The 16878-nt window shown below is 40.4% G+C and overlaps 1 protein-coding gene across 2 annotated transcripts in view; it reads left to right on the top strand.

Annotated features, from left to right (window-relative positions):
* The window catches only part of LOC139366959 (myelin basic protein-like), a 69080-nt gene that overhangs the window by 4695 nt on the left and 47507 nt on the right, over window positions 1–16878 (top strand). For both annotated transcript variants that reach the window (XR_011626825.1, XR_011626829.1), the window contains exon 2: window positions 10585–10643. The gene's annotated coding sequence lies outside the window, so the exon portion shown is untranslated. The remainder of the gene's footprint in view (window positions 1–10584; window positions 10644–16878) is intronic.

Genomic DNA, 16878 nt, shown 5'->3' with positions numbered 1-16878 from the left:
GAAGCTATACAGTTACACTGGCAATACTAAAGTGCCTATAAAAACATCCAATAGTCAAAGGTTAATGAAATACAAATGTTATAGAGAGAAATAGTCCTATAAATACTATATTAACTAAAACCTAAAACCTCTTACCTTGGAATTTAAGTCTCATGTTAAAAAGAACCACCAACTTTCAAATGTTCTCATGTTCTGAGCAAGGAACTCAAATGGCACATATTGCACTTTTACTTCTCCAACACTTTGTTTTTGCATTATTTAAACCAAATTGAACATATTTCATTATTTACTTTAGGCTAAATTTATTTTTATTGATGTATTATATAGAGGTCAACCGATTTTATTATTTTTTTTTTTAATGATTTTTCAACGCCGATACCGATTATTGGAGGACCCAAAAAGCCGATACCGATTAATCGGCCGTTTTCATTTTTGTTTGTTTTTGTAATAATGACAATTACAACAATACTGAATGAACACTTATTTTAACTTAATATAATACATAAATAAAATCAATTTAGCCTCAAGTAAATAATGAAACATGTTCAATTTGGTTTAAATAATGCAAAAACAAAGTGTTGGAGAAGAAAGTAAAAGTGCAATATGTGCCATGTAAGAAAGCTAACGTTTCAGTTCCTTGCTCAGAACATGAGAACAGATGAAAGCTGGTGGTTCCTTTTAACATGAGTCTTCAATATTCCCAGGTAAGAAGTTTTAGGTTGTAGTAATTATATGAATTATAGGACTATTTCCCTCTATACTATTTGTATTTCATTAACCTTTGACTATTGGATGTTCTTATAGGCACTTTAGTATTGCCAGAGTAACAGTATAGCCTCCGTCCCTCTCCTCACTCCTCCCTGGGCTCGAACCAGCAACACAACAACAACAGCCACCATCAAAGCAGCGTTACTCATGCAGAGCAAGGGGAACAACTACTAGAAGGCTCAGAGTGAGTGACGTTTGAAACGCTATTAGCGCGCGCTAACTAGCTAGCCATTTCACTTCGGTTACACCAGCCTCATCTCGGGAGTTGATAGGCTTGAAGTCATAAACCGCGCAATACTTGATGCACAACGAAGAGCTGCTGGCAAAATGCATGAAAGTGCTGATTGAATGAATATTTACGTGCCTGCTTCTGCCTACCATCGCTCAGTCAGATACTTGTATGCTTGTATGCTCAGTCAGATTATATGCAACGCAGGACACGCTAGAGAATATCTAGTAATATCATCAACCATGTGTAGTTAACTAGTGATTATGATTGATTGTTTTTTATAAGATAAGTTTAATGCTAGCTAGCAACTTACCTTGGCTTACTGCATTCGCGTAACAGGCAGTCTCTTTGTGGAGTGCAACGAGAGAGGGGCAGGTCGTTATTGCGTTGGACTAGTTAATTGTAAGGTTGCAAGTTTGGATCCCCCGAGCTGACAATGAAAATCTGTCGTTCTGCCCCTGGACGAGGCAGTTAACCCACCGTTCCTAGGCCGTCATTGAAAATAAGAATGTGTTCTTAACTGACTTACCTAGTGAAATAAAGGTATATAAAAAATAAAAAAAATTTGGCGCCCAAAAATACAGATTTCCGATTTGTTATGAAAACATGAAGTCGGCCCTAATTAATCGGCCATTCCGATTAATCGGTCGACCTCTAGTATTATATTAAGTTAAAATAAGTGCTCATTCAGTATTGTTTTAATTGTCATTATTACAAACAAAAACAATTGGCCGATTTAATCGTTATCAGCTTTTTTTTGGTCCCCCAATAATCGGTATCGGCGTTGAAAAATAATAATCGGTCGACCTCTACCTCTGACCCTGGCTCTAGTGTCACTACCAGGGACTTAGTATCACTGAGTATCTCCAAGTGGGTTACATAAGCCCTTGGGCAACCAAGGGCACCTGGAGGGTTAAATTAAGCACTTGTCCACCATCCACAAGGATGTCTGTATATTATCTCATTTTCCATGGATACATACACACCAGCCCCACACGTTCCTGGCACATATGGATCCATTATCTGATATAATGACAGGAAGTCTGTGTGTGTGTGTGAGAGAGAACGAGATGATGAGTGAGTGTATTGGTCTGCATTCAGCACCATGGAGAGGGCAGTGTTTCTCGCCCCTACTAAGACCACACACAGCTGGGAGATGCTACTGGCACTCCTTCTGGGAGTTTATCATTGTGGCTAGTTAACACTGATGATATGAGGACTTAGAGGGAGCGAGTCATGGGACACTTATACCCTGATATCTTAGTCTCATGGAAAAACTGCTCAGCACCACTGTGAATTGTTTGCTTGTCTTTCCCAATCTCCGGGGCTAACTCCAAATAGTGTCTACTTCACTCAGTGTGCTCGCTGACCTTGTGTTTGGTACAGTGACCAGAATAACGTGTCAAAGAGGAGGATTCCCATGCAGGCTAAATAGAAACTTAAATGTTTAGAATACCATTTTAGGTTTGTTGTTCTCTGAGCCTGTAAAGTGTATACACCCAATGATGTGAACAAGAATATGTGTTCGTTCTGTCAAACTTGAGAAGTGTATCGCATTGTGTCTTGGATTTATTGTGCCCGCTGTTTGTATTACAGGGTAATCCATAGTTCCTTCTGTCAGCAATCATAAATAACTGTTTATCCCTAAAGGGCAATTTATGTTGCAGGAAAGTGATATCTGTTTCAGTCTTGCAGGTTGGGAAGCAGAATAAATGAATACTTATTTATCCATTTCTCACTGTAGAGAAGGAAGATAGCTTTTTCTGTTCATACTTAAAACCATCACTCTCGGATGGAGATATGGAGGTATGGCTCATGAATTGAGCTGTGATGCCTTTTATCTCCAAGTTGGTACATGTTAAAAATGATGGGCTCTCCTCTCTTACGCTATGGGTGAGCAGTCATTTACATCCTCCCTGGATAGAGCATGAATATAATTTAAACAAACCCCCAGTTTCTTATGGGACTAGTATTACATAAATAAAAACATTAACTACTAGCTATAAAACGAAATACCAGCTGACAGTAGATGGGCAACCAAGTCAGAAGGCAGTATGTTGATATGAGGGAAAGTGTATGAGGTATTTTGTTATGAATTAAGCCTCTCAGCCAGACCAAATCAATATATTTTTATTTGATTTTCACAGTATTTGAGTCTCATGGTCCTAGGTAACAGACAGCAGCAGAGCAATCACACAAGCAGAAGTTAGTCAGAGGGAATATAGATAATTGCTCAGTGCTGGCCTATGTGAGGAAGGTCGTCCTATAATTAGCATGCCTCCCTGGTGCTGTATCTCCCATACAACCTTCAAATAGAATAGGCAAGGTTCATATCCCCAGAGGGGTGTGTGTGTGTGTGTGTGTGTGTGTGAGAGAGTAAGACCTATATGGTTCTCCCTTATCATTCTCATCCACTGTCTCTCAGTCTCTGTATGTTCTCTTCCCCTGCCTGTAGTCTACCCCCCCCCCCCCCCCCCCCCCCCCCCCAGTTGATTTGCAAAGTGTTTGAGTCATAGAATCTTAGAGGCCTATGTGCAAAAAGGCAAGGAACGGAGCTTCTTTTGTTGGATTGGAGGCGGCTGTGTAGAAGTTTAATTACAGCATGGATTTTTCTTTCAGTTTTCTGCAACGCCCATGGTATGCAAGTCCTCGCAGGCTCCAGCGCATGGTTATGTAATATTTTTTTTGTGAGGGGAAACCTCGTCTCATCTGTATCCTCTCACCACTCTTTGTGACATAGATATTCTCTGAATGTTATTTTGGTTTCCCAGAGTCTTGCGGATAATACGTTCAGAGTTTCTCACACTCACAACCTTGGGAAGAATGTTAACACATTGTCAGTGTGGTTACTGGAAAAGTGGTCTTGTTCACAGGCAAAGCCATGAACACATTTGAAATATTTCTAGTCTGGAGAAAGATGGCAAAGCGTATTGAAGGGTCGGCGTCTTACTTTGGTTTGCTAGTCTTTGTCAATTCGTTTTCCGCTTTCACGTATTCATCTAGCCTAGTTGTTTGTTTTTCTTGGTTATACAGTGGGGCAAGAAAATATTTAGTCAGCCACCAATTGTGCAAGTTCTCCCACTTAAAAAGATGAGAGAGGCCTGTAATTTATCATAGCTACACTTCAACTATGACAGACAAAATGAGAAGGAAAAAAAATCCAGAAAATCACATTGTAGGATTTTTAATGAATTAATTTGCAAATTATGGTGGAAAATAAGTATTTGGTCACCTACAAACAAACAAGATTTCTGGCTCTCACAGACCTGTAACTTCTTCTTTAAGAGGCTCCTCTGTCCTCCACTCGTTACCTGTATTAATGGCACCTGTTTAAACTTGTTATCAGTATAAAAGACACCTGTCCACAACCTCAGTCACATTCCAAACTCCACTATGATCGCCCTCGATCTGGGGCTCCACGCAAGATCTCACCCCATGGGGTCAAAATGATCACAAGAACGGTGAGCAAAAATCCCAGAACCACACGGGGGGACCTCGTGAATGACCTGCAGAGAGCTGGGACCAAAGTACCAAAGCCTACCATCAGTAACACACTACGCCGCCAGGGACTCAAATCCTGCAGTCCCATTCAAATCAAATCCCATTCCTCCTTGTTTGTTTGTAGGTGACCAAATACTTATTTTCCACCATAATTTGCAAATGAATTCATTAAAAATCCTACAATGTGATTTTCTGGATTTTTTTTTTCTTCTCATTTTGTCTGTCATAGTTGAAGTGTACCTATGATGAAAATTACAGGCCTCATCTTTTTAAGTGGGAGAGCTTGCACAATTGGTGGCTGACTAAATACTTTTTTGCCCCACTGTAGCTACTGAAGTACGTAACCATGCTTACATGATTGAGCCCTCTCAAACCAGAGAATGTTGCTTTAAGAAAGGATTAGAACTTGTTTCAGGACCTTGCTCCATAAGAGAGTTGAGCTACCCAAAGCTTAGGCGATATGGCAGTTGTACAAACTATGTCATTTTCTGTTAGTACCAGTAAATTAATTCCCAAAGCATTCCGTTTTGTAGTTAGCTGATGTCGTGGCTGTGGTTGACTACCATAGTTCTTAGGAATCAGAAAATACCATGCTCATGTGTTTGGGAGCCTACTGTAAACAAGCCTACTTGCCAACTATTGTGATGATATATTTTTCGCCCTTTTAAAGGGACTGGCTACTACTCTGATGTGCTAAGACCTCTTTTTGTTTTGAAGGGAAAAGTTGAATTCACAGAGCAACTCGCATACACTCCTTTCTTTGCTTTCAGCAGTCTTCCATAAAGGCCCGTAGCAACAAAGCTGGAGTTTTTGGCTCTGGATCTGAAAGATCATTTGAATGCCTATAAAGATGCTGCTTTGTTCTCTGTTTATAATCTTAAGCCATATGCAGTAATATACTGTGTGAGACGTCAAGGGCTACATTTGGCCTCTACAAAAATGCACTAATTTGCTCTATACTGTATATGCTGTAGGTAATACTCACTATATTGTGGAGGTAATCATTCTGAGACTGTACATGCTGTAGGTAATACTCACTATATTGTGGAGGTAATCATCCTGAGACTGTACATGCTGTAGGTAATACTCACTATATTGCGGAGGTAATCATCCTGAGACTACATGCTGTAGGTAATACTCACTATATTGTGGAGGTAATCATCCTGAGACTGTACATGCTGTAGGTAATACTCACTATATTGCACATGTAATCATCCTGAGATTGTACATGCTGTAGGTAATAGTCACTATATTGCAGAGGTAATCATCCTGAGACTGTACATGCTGTAGGTAATACTCACTATATTGTGGAGGTAATCATCCTGAGACTGTACATGCTGTAGGTAATACTCACTATATTGTGGAGGTAATCATCCTGAGATTTACATGCTGTAGGTAATACTCACTATATTGTGGAGGTAATCATCCTGAGACTGTACATGCTGTAGGTAATACTCACTATATTGTGGAGGTAATAATCCTGAGACTGTACATGCTGTAGGTAATACTCACTATATTGCGGAGGTAATAATCCTGAGACTGTACATGCTGTAGGTAATACTCACTATATTGCGGAGGTAATCATCCTGAGACTTACACGCTGTAGGTAATACTCACTATATTGCGGAGGTAGTCATCTTGTAACTTTCTTTTATGATGTCCATGAGAAAAGGTTGTTCCCGCATCTTACTTTAAACTCACATTTAAAATCACATCGCTACGCGGTAATCGTCACAGAAAAGTTATTAGATTGTTGCCGCTGCAATCTTGCAAATATTAAAGGGGCAGTCTGCAGTTCAAATAATAATAAGGCTTCTCTCCCCCACTGTTTTGGGAAAAAGCTGAAGGATGGTGCTGGAGAAAAGTAACCTCTCAAATTCATAGACAGAGCTCTGGTTTCAAGGACCATCCATTTTAATAAAAAAGATACTTGTTATGAGGCCGTACAGTGTTTGTTTGTTTACGTTTACAAACATTGTAGTAAAACAAGCTTATATTTTGCGTTCTGATGCGGTATGACAGTTGAACTAAGCTCATTAGGTATTTTTAAGTTATTTTCTTCAATAATCAAGGAGTATACTATATATAATTAATTTAAAAGTCCCAAAATTGCCCCGTAGGCCTATTTCTTTTTTGTTTTTGAATTTTTACCCCTTTTTCTCCCCAATTTCGTGGTATCCAATTGTTGTAGTAGCTACTATCTTGTCTCATAGCTACAACTCCCGTACGGGCTCGGGAGAGACGAAGGTTGAAAGTCATGCGTCCTGCGATACACAACCCAACCAAGCCGCACTGCTTCTTAACACAGCACGCATCCAACCCGGAAGCCAGCCGCACCAATGCGCCGGAGGAAACACCGTGCACCTGGCCACCTTGGTTAGCGCACACTGCGCCCAGCCCGCCACAGGAGTCGCTGGTGCGCGATAAGACAAGGACACCCCTACCGACCAAGCCCTCCCTAACCCGGGCGACGCTAGGCCAATTGTGCGTCGCCCCACGGACCTCCCGGTCGCGGCCGGTTACGACAGAGCCTGGGCGCGAACCCAGGAACTCTGATGGCACAGCTGGCGCTGCAGTACAGCGCCCTTAACAACTGCGCCACCCGGGAGGCCCCAGGTAGGCCTATTTCTAGTGAGACCCATGCATTTATGCAGAGGTAAAATCAAAATCAAATCAAATTTATTTATATAGCCCTTCGTACATCAGCTGATATCTCAAAGTGCTGTACAGAAACCCAGCCTAAAACCCCAAACAGCAAGCAATGCAGGTGTAGAAGCACGGTGGCTAGGAAAAACTCCCTAGAAAGGCCAAAACCTAGGAAGAAACCTAGAGAGGAACCAGGCTATGTGGGGTGGCCAGTCTTCTTCTGGCTGTGCCGGGTGGAGATTATAACAGAACATGGCCAAGATGTTCAAATGTTCATAAATTACCAGCATGGTCGAATAATAATAAGGCAGAACAGTTGAAACTGGAGCAGCAGCACGGTCAGGTGGACTGGGGACAGCAAGGAGTCATCATGTCAGGTAGTCCTGGGGCATGGTCCTAGGGCTCAGGTCCTCCGAGAGAGAGAAAGAAAGAGAGAATTAGAGAGCATATGTGGGGTGGCCAGTCCTCTTCTGGCTGTGCCGGGTGGAGATTATAACAGAACATGGCCAAGATGTTCCAATGTTCATAAATTACCAGCATGGTCGAATAATAATAAGGCATAACAGTTGAAACTGGAGCAGCAGCACGGCCAGGTGGACTGGGGACAGCAAGGAGTCATCATGTCAGGTAGTCCTGGGGCATGGTCCTCCGAGAGAGAGAGAGAGAAAGAAAGAGAGAAGGAGAGAATTAGAGAACGCACTCTTAGATTCAAAATAAAGCCTGTTTCCCCCCTACTGTGAATGCTAAAGCTTATTGAAACAGCTCCCTATTACAGCATGATATCGGGACCCATTTGAAGCCTCATGTGACATAAAATATAACCATTTCACCTCTCGTACTGTAAAGGCTACTGTCACACCTAATTAGGGCCGAGTTCAGTCCCAACAAAAGACAATAACAAAACACGCTCATTCTTTCTCATTATTTCATTGTCCAAAAGTATCCTTCAGTTGTTAGGAACAGTGTATAGTCCTGTGCAAACCCCCTTGGGTAACAGGCCCTGAGATTTGGGATATATTCAAATGCTATATCAAGCATAGTTTGTGCACCACGCTGAGTGCTTTAAAAAAAAATCATGATCTCACTCTCTGAGACACTGGAAGTGTATTATCTGAATTTGAAATGTACGGTAAACAGCGCTCCGCTGCTGCCAGAACAATGAGAGAAGTTTCATCAGCCGCACAGTCCATGGCTTTGTCTCCATTTCCAGACTGTTCTGCTCAATGTTTCATGTGGTTATTTGCTTCGGGCATGAGGAAGGATGTGTTCTTTTCAGATATTGACCTTTTGTTAAGGTAAAGATGAGATTGGGACATTGATGCGGGGTTAATCCTTCATTACCTTGTCAATTGGATCAATGTTATTCTAGGACACATCCAATTGATTTAATTCTTCCTTATTTTCTGGCCTCTCTGAACTAAAAGCTAATTTTGACAAGACAAAGCGTGCCTATTTCTATAATGAATGTGAACTGGGTGGGTTGATGTTAAGTAGAAAAGCACTAATCCTCTCTCTAAAAGCTTAATTTCTACAAAAGTTTTACCTGAACCCAAACTGTTTCTCAAGTAGATTACTAAGACAAGCTTGTTGTTGTTTAAAAATTTCCTTTTTGCTTTTGTGCAGATTGCCCTGTCTAATTTTCAATTAATTAAGTGAAACTTTGTTCAAAGTATCTCTTTTTCAAACTAGCATTGCAGAGTTGGTTTCAATTTCATAACCCAGAAAAGAGAGAACAAATATTTACAACAAATATTATGGTTGAACTCAAATGTGCTGGTTGATAAAAGACCTGTATTTATGGAAAATATGTTTTGAAAACGGTATTTTGTTTTTAAATTATATTGGAATGGTTGAGTTATCGGAAATGCATAGGAAGGTCTGCTCAATCCAAGATTACAACCAACTGATTAAAGCATTACCCCATACCGAGGAGGCAGGTGGCAGCGGGAGGAGGTAGGGAACTGGTCTGTCTGCCCAAGATAAAGGATCAAAACTGGCAGAGGAACAAAAAATAGGATAAATTGGAAAGCATACCAGTTTCATTTGAGGACCATGATGTTGACAGCTGTGTCATACAGATTGCAAAATAGCTGGGAAGTGATTGTTGATGTACTAATTACATGGCACTGGGTGTATGAGTGGATATATAAAACAATGCAAGATTCAAGACTTCGTGCCTTTCAGCTTAAATGATTGTAAGGGAATTCTTGCCACCAACAAAATGTTGAATATGTGGGGCATACAATCATCACAGCTCTGTAGATTTCGTTGTGAAGATACAGAATCAAAAGACCATTTGTTCTGGTATTGCCCTCAGGTAGCTTTTTTCTGGTCTCAGGTTCAGGAATGGCTGAAAATGCGTAACATTAATCTAAAATTGACCCTAGAAGTAGCATTGTTTGGAGATCTGGAGAGACTTGGTCAGTCAGTTACTAGTATACTAATACTCTCTTATTAGTGAATGTATTTATCTTCAACTCGCAATCTGTGGATTCTATTCGATTACATTACAATTGAATGTTAAACATCACAGCATAGTTGAAAGATATATATATTTTATATACACACACACACACACACAATGGGGCAAAAAAGTATTTAGTCAGCCACCAATTGTGCAAGTTCTTCCACTTAAAAAGATGAGAGGCCTGTAATTTTCATCATAGGTACACTTCAACTATGACAGACAAAATGAGAAAGAAAAATCCAGAAAATCACATTGTAGGATTTTCTTATGAATTTATTTGCAAATTATGGTGGAAAATAAGTATTTGGTCACCTACAAACAAGCAAGATTTCTGGCTCTCACAGACCTGTAACTTATTTTTAAGAGGCTCCTCTGTCCTCCACTCGTTACCTGTATTAATGGCACCAGTTTGAACTTATCAGTATAAAAGACACCTGTCCACAACCTCAAACAGTCACACTCAAAACTGCACTATGGCCAAGACCAAAGAGCTGTCAAAGGACACCAGAAACAAAATTGTAGACCTGCACCAGGCTGGGAAGACTGAATCTGCAATAGGTAAGCAGCTTGGTTTGAAGAAATCAACTGTGGGAGCAATTATTAGGAAATGGAAGACATACAAGACCACTGATAATCTCCCTCGATCTGGGGCTCCACGCAAGATCTCACCCCGTGGGGTCAATAGTGCCACACATGCACTGAAACGTATACAGTTTGCCTTGCTGTTTGTTTTTTTGTATTTGCATTGTTTTCTGTCTTTGTTTTTCTCTTTTTTTTCCTATTTTTCTGTTAATTTTGTTGGTTGTTGGTTCATTGGGGGATGGTGGGGAATGGAGGGAGAGTGATTTATGAAGTCGTGTTTTTCTTACTTTAATGTCAGCTCTGCTGCCACTGAAACCGACAGTCTCAGATTTTTTAAGGGAGTGTTGTAATTCCAGATGGGTCTGATACCATTCTTCTCTTTTCTCCACAGTCTCTGTTGACAACATGGGACAGCATCTAGGTAAACACGAGCCACAGCCGCAGAGCAAGGTAAGCATCTCAGTTGGAAGTGTATGAATGCATGCTTTTGTGCAAGTATACAGGACATTAGTGCTCAGCGATTAACTGAAATGTTGGTTAAAATTTTTTTTTTAAAGTAAATGAACAACATTAGGTCAATTATTTTAATTACATTACCTAAAAATGTTTTCTGTGCACTCACCGTGCCATTTGCGATTTCTCTAGAGAGATTACTCGCTGGGACATGTTGTCCAACCCATCTAAGTGAAGTAAATGTGGTAATTAACTACAATGACCAGAATCCATTACGCCTATTTTCCTGTTTTCATTGGTTCAAGCCTGCCTGTGGGGCCGGCAGACTGAAGCTGAGAGCGATAGAGAGACACGAGTGGGATGGAGAGCAGTTGCTTAGGTATCTCTACCCGACAATGCATCTAATAGAGTGACAGGTGTTATTTAGCAGTCTTAAAATCTACTTTGAAGATCTGCTGAAATAGTGATTTTGTCAGACAGCAGGCAGCTAGCCAGCTAAGCTAGCCTGCTAGCCTGAAGTACATATATTTTGGAAACAGAGGTAGATGGCTGGCTGGCTGCTACTGCCTGAGCAGAGATTAGATAATGCCTCTAAATAAAATGTTGAAATATATATATATATATATAGATTTTATATGTACATAACAACTGAAATATTTTATTAAAGGAATATGAATGAAGGATGGTTTATTAATAAGTGATGTGCAGATATGGGCAGTCATTGGAGTTGTATTAATGAAATAACATCATACTAAAATCAAATGTGTAATATAAACAACCACAATATTTTATATAAGTAAAGTCATGTGAATAAATTATGTTTAGAGCCTAATAAGTGATAGTAATGGGCAGTCACTACCATCAATTATTTTATTCTGTGTTGTTGCAGCAGTGAACCCACATAATGCATTTGTTTTAAAGAAATCTAAACCGATATTGAAAATGTCAAAAAGCACTAATTGCTCAGCACTACAGGACATACACAGTATACGCTTTTAGTGCACAAACAATTGAAGTCGGAAGTTTACATACACTTAGGTTGGAGTCATTAAAACTTGTTTTTCAACCACTCCACGCATTTCTTGTTAACAAACTATAGTTTTGGCAAGTCTGTTAGGATATCTACTTTGTGCATGACACAAGTCATTTTTCCAACAATTGTTTACAGACAGATTGTTTCACTTATAACTCACTGTATCACAATTCCAGTGGGTCAGAAGTTTATATACACTAAGTTGACTGTGCCTTTAAACAGCTTGTAAAATTCCAGAAAATGATGTCATGGCTTTAGAAGCTTCTAATAGGCTAATTGAAATCATTTGAGTCAATTTGAGAAGTACCTGTGGATGTATTTTAAGGCCTACCTTCAAACTCAGTGCCTCTTTGCTTGACATCATGGGAAAATCAAAAGAAATCAGCAAAGACCTCAGAAGAACAATTGTAGACCTCCAAAAGTCTGGTTCATCCTTGGGAGCAATTTCCAAACGCCTGAAGGTACCACATTCATCTGTACAAACAATAGTACACAAGTATAAACACCATGGGACCATGCAGCTGTCATACTACTGAGGAAGGAGACACGTTCTGTCTCTTAGAGATGATCGCACTTTGGTGCGAAAAGTGAAAATCAATCCCAGAACAACAGCAAAGGACATTGTGAAGATGCTGGAGGAAACAGGTACAAATTATCTATATCCACAGTATAACGAGCCCTATATCGACATAACCTGAAAGGCCACTCAGCAAGGAAGAATCCACTGCTCCAAAACCGCCATAAAAAAGCCAGACTATCGTTTGCAACTGCACATGGAAACAAAGATCATACTTTTTAGAGAAATGTCCTCTGGTCTGATGATACAAAAATATAACTGTTTGGCCATAATTACCATCATTATGTTTGGTGGAAAAAGGGGGGTGCTTGCAAGGCGAAGACCACCATCCCAACCGTGAAGCATGGGGGTGGCAGCATCATGTTTTGGGGGTGCTTTGCTGCAGGAGGGACTGGTGCACTTCACAAAATAGATGACGACATGAGGAGGAAAAGTACGTGGATATATTGAAGCAACATCTCAAGACATCAGTCAGGAAGTTAAAGCTTGGTCGCAAATGGGTCTTCCAAATGGACAATGACCCCAAGCATACTTCCAAAGTTGTGGCAAAATGGCTTAGGGACAACAAAGTCAAGGTGTTGGAGTGGCCATCACAAAGCCCTGACCTCAATCCTATAGAAAATTTGTGGGAAAGAACTGAAAAAGCACGTGCGAGCAAGGAGGCCTACCAACCTGACTCGGTTACACCAGCTCTGTCAGGAGGAATGGGACAAAATTCACACAACTTATTGTGGGAAGGCTACCCGAAACGTTTGACACAAGTTAAACAATTTAAAGACAATGCTACCAAATACTAATTTAATGTATGTAAACCTCTGACCCACTGGGAATGTGATGAAAGAAATAAAAGCTGAAATAAATCATTATCTCTACTATTATTCTGACATCATATTGATTTCACATTCTTAAAATAAAGTGGTGATCCTAACTGACCTAAGACAGGGAATTTTTGAACTGCCGACTTCCACTGTGGATGTGTAAGATAAGTTTGATCCTTTTGTTTTCATGGGAATAATACTGACACTGGTGAAGTTCAATGTGATTGTAGACTGTAGAGCCTCTTATATCATTCACAGCTTAAGCCTTTATCAGGGAAGTGAGGCAAACCTTTGGACCCTGCTGTAGTTTATTCATGCAGTCCTCCGTCAGAACAATGGAGTTATGACCATAAAGAAGCTCTCAATCAAATCTGAAGCACAGAAAAATACAAATGGCTTCAAAACGAGTCTGGCGGGGACTTGAATAATATAACCCTCAAATGAATGCCAGACAAAGAGTGCATTCCAAGTGACAACCTTTTCCCTTATGTAGTGCACTTTCATTTTTGGAGCTGAGTGGTGTTTTCAGTTATAGCACAAGGAAAGGGGAATGGGGTTGTGTTCTGCTGTAGGGGCCAGCTTGTTAACCACTGAGTAAGGATGTGGTGTTTGGTAAATAAGCAAGTCATTTAAGGTCTTTGTAGCCTTATATTTTTTCCATGAATTGGTGTTTTTGGAAGAATGTGAAAGTTTTTGTTTTTATGATTTTTGTATGTTAATACTGAAACGGTCCCCTCTTGAAATGTGTTGATGTTTGTAGTCATATAGGTAACTGGCAAAATAAAGGAAACACCAACATAGTTTCTTAATAGGGCCACCAAGAGCCAGAACAGCTTCAATGCACCTTTGCATAGATTCTACAAGTGTCTGGAACTCTATTGGAGGGATGCAACCGTTTTGTTGATGGTGGTGGAAAACGCTGTCACAGGCACCACTCCAGAATCTCCCATAAGTGTTCAATTGGGTTGAGATCTGGTGACTGAAACAGCCATGGCATATGGTTTACATCATTTTTAATACTCATCAAACCATTCAGTGACCACTCGTGCACTGTGGTAAGGCATAGCCACGGTGGCCAAAATAATGGCCTGCTCAGCATTTTTATTTATGACCCTAAGCATGATGGGCTGTTTATTGCTTAATTAACTCAGGAATCTCGCCTGTGTGGAAAATCCTGCTTTCAATATACTTTTTATCCCACATTTACTGAAGAGTTTCCATTACTTTAGAAGTTACCTGTCACTATACTGTAGCTATAGACCAGGTGTGTCAAACATACGACCCGAGCCCATTCAATCTGGCCCACGGTGGTTTGAGTAAATAAATAAACATATATTTGTTCTCATTTAAATAAATAAAAAAATAATATTCGACATTGAAATAACTCAACTGTATAGTGGACCTACAATTATAAACTTTTCACCCTGTCAAGCTTGCTAAAAAGCTAGACAGTCAGGGACCATTGCAAATTCCAAAATTGATGGCTAGAGGACCATTTTTTTTATAACGTTTGACGGCGTGGAAATATACTAAATTGTAAGTGCAGACCTCCAGACCTTAGTGAAGTCCGATTGCGGCACGCAGGGCAAAATGAGCTTGACACCCTTGCTATAGACAGAACTATCTTCTCCATTTTTTTTTAAATCACTCCCTCTCTTTTACCCTACTCCTTCTCTCTCTCCATGCTTCTGGGGAGATGATTTTCTTCATGGGCAGTCCAGTCCTGAGAGAGGTGCTTCTTTTTTTTCTGTGGGAGTGTTGCGACTCAGAGCCACTGAGTCTTCTTATCGACTTGCCGGATCATAGAGTGGCGTACTGGTGTTGCCAGGCAGTGGTTGATTAGCGACCATCAGAGTGTGCCTGGGTGGTCAGGACACTGGGATTTCAGTAAGTGATGACAAAGCTCGCCTGCTACTTCTGCAGGTCAGCCCAGAGACCCAGGGAGAGGAGGAAAGGTTATGTCAGGTCTCAGGAGCTAGCCTGGTTATAAAACTAGGCCGTTTCAGGTTAATGTTGGATGTGATGTACAGTATCTTTTGATTCATCATTTTCAGTAGATTCATAGCCCTTTCTTGTTCGGGTCACAGAATCAGAAGGAGGCATTTCAAATGACACACTGATGACTGTTAGAACACTTCTGGTGATGGAGTGATTCCCAACTCACATTTCATTTTAAATATTACTCTGTTACACCTCAGAAAGATTACATTTCCTTGCTTGTCATTGCCATGGGTGGGACCCCTATGCAAGCTAAACTGCTCGCTCAAAATCATAAAATAATCATAAAATAGAACTCATTAAACTGTAATGAGTGTAGCTGTGGAGGGCACAGTGTTGTTACTTACTCAAGAAGAGTCATTTGTGTGTTATGTTCATTAAAATGGGAAGGACAAAGCAGTATCTGCATGGCACAATGCGTTTTTTGACAGATGGTCGTTTAGACATCCCACCAATGAAATTCTCACTCTTGGTAGGCATATACAGTGGGGAGAACAAGTATTTGATACACTGCCGATTTTGCAGGTTTTCCTACTTACAAAGCATGTAGAGGTCTAATTTTTATCACAGGTACACTTCAACTGTGAGAGACGGAATCTAAAACAAAATCCAGAAAATCACATTGTATGATTTTTAAGTAATTAATTTACATTATATTGCATGACATAAGTATTATGATATAAGTAAGATACATCAAATACAGTGCCTTGCGAAAGTATTCGGCCCCCTTGAACTTTGCGACCTTTTGCCACATTTCAGGCTTCAAACATAAAGATATAAAACTGTATTTTTTTGTGAAGAATCAACAACAAGTGGGACACAATCATGAAGTGGAACGACATTTAATGGATATTTCAAACTTTTTTAACAAATCAAAAACTGAAAAATTGGGCGTGTAAAATTATTCAGCCCCTTTAAGTTAATACTTTGTAGCGCCACCTTTTGCTGCGATTACAGCTGTAAGTCGCTTGGGGTATGTCTCTATCAGTTTTGCACATCGGGAGACTGACATTTTTTCCCATTCCTCCTTGCAAAACAGCTCGAGCTCAGTGAGGTTGGATGGAGAGCATTTGTGAACAGCAGTTTTCAGTTCTTTCCACAGATTCTCGATTGGATTCAGGTCTGGACTTTGACTTGGCCATTCTAACACCTGGATATGTTTATTTTTGAACCATTCCATTGTAGATTTTGCTTTATGTTTTGGATCATTGTCTTGTTGGAAGACAAATCTCCGTCCCAGTCTCAGGTCTTTTGCAGACTCCATCAGGTTTTCTTCCAGAATGGTCCTGTATTTGGCTCCATCCATCTTCCCATCAATTTTAACCATCTTCCCTGTCCCTGCTGAAGAAAAGCAGGCCCAAACCATGATGCTGCCACCCCCATGTTTGACAGTGGGGATGGTGTGTTCAGCTGTGTTGCTTTTACGCCAAACATAACGTTTTGCATTGTTGCCAAAAAGTTCAATTTTGGTTTCATCTGACCAGAGCACCTTCTTCCACATGTTTGGTGTGTCTCCCAGGTGGCTTGTGGCAAACTTTAAACAGCACTTTTTATGGATATCTTTAAGAAATGGCTTTCTTCTTGCCACTCTTCCATAAAGGCCAGATTTGTGCAATATACGACTGATTGTTGTCCTATGGACAGAGTCTCCCACCTCAGCTGTAGATCTCTGCAGTTCATCCAGAGTGATCATGGGCCTCTTGGCTGCATCTCTGATCAGTCTTCTCCTTGTATGAGCTGAAAGTTTAGAGGGACGGCCAGGTCTTGGTAGATTTGCAGTGGTCTGATACTCCTTCCATTTCAATA

The sequence above is a fragment of the Oncorhynchus clarkii genome, chromosome 2 (genome assembly GCF_045791955.1).
Source record: "Oncorhynchus clarkii lewisi isolate Uvic-CL-2024 chromosome 2, UVic_Ocla_1.0, whole genome shotgun sequence".
NCBI lineage: Eukaryota > Metazoa > Chordata > Actinopteri > Salmoniformes > Salmonidae > Oncorhynchus > Oncorhynchus clarkii.
Note: the sequence above shows the minus strand (reverse complement) of the source record. Positions and strands in the feature narration are given on the sequence as shown.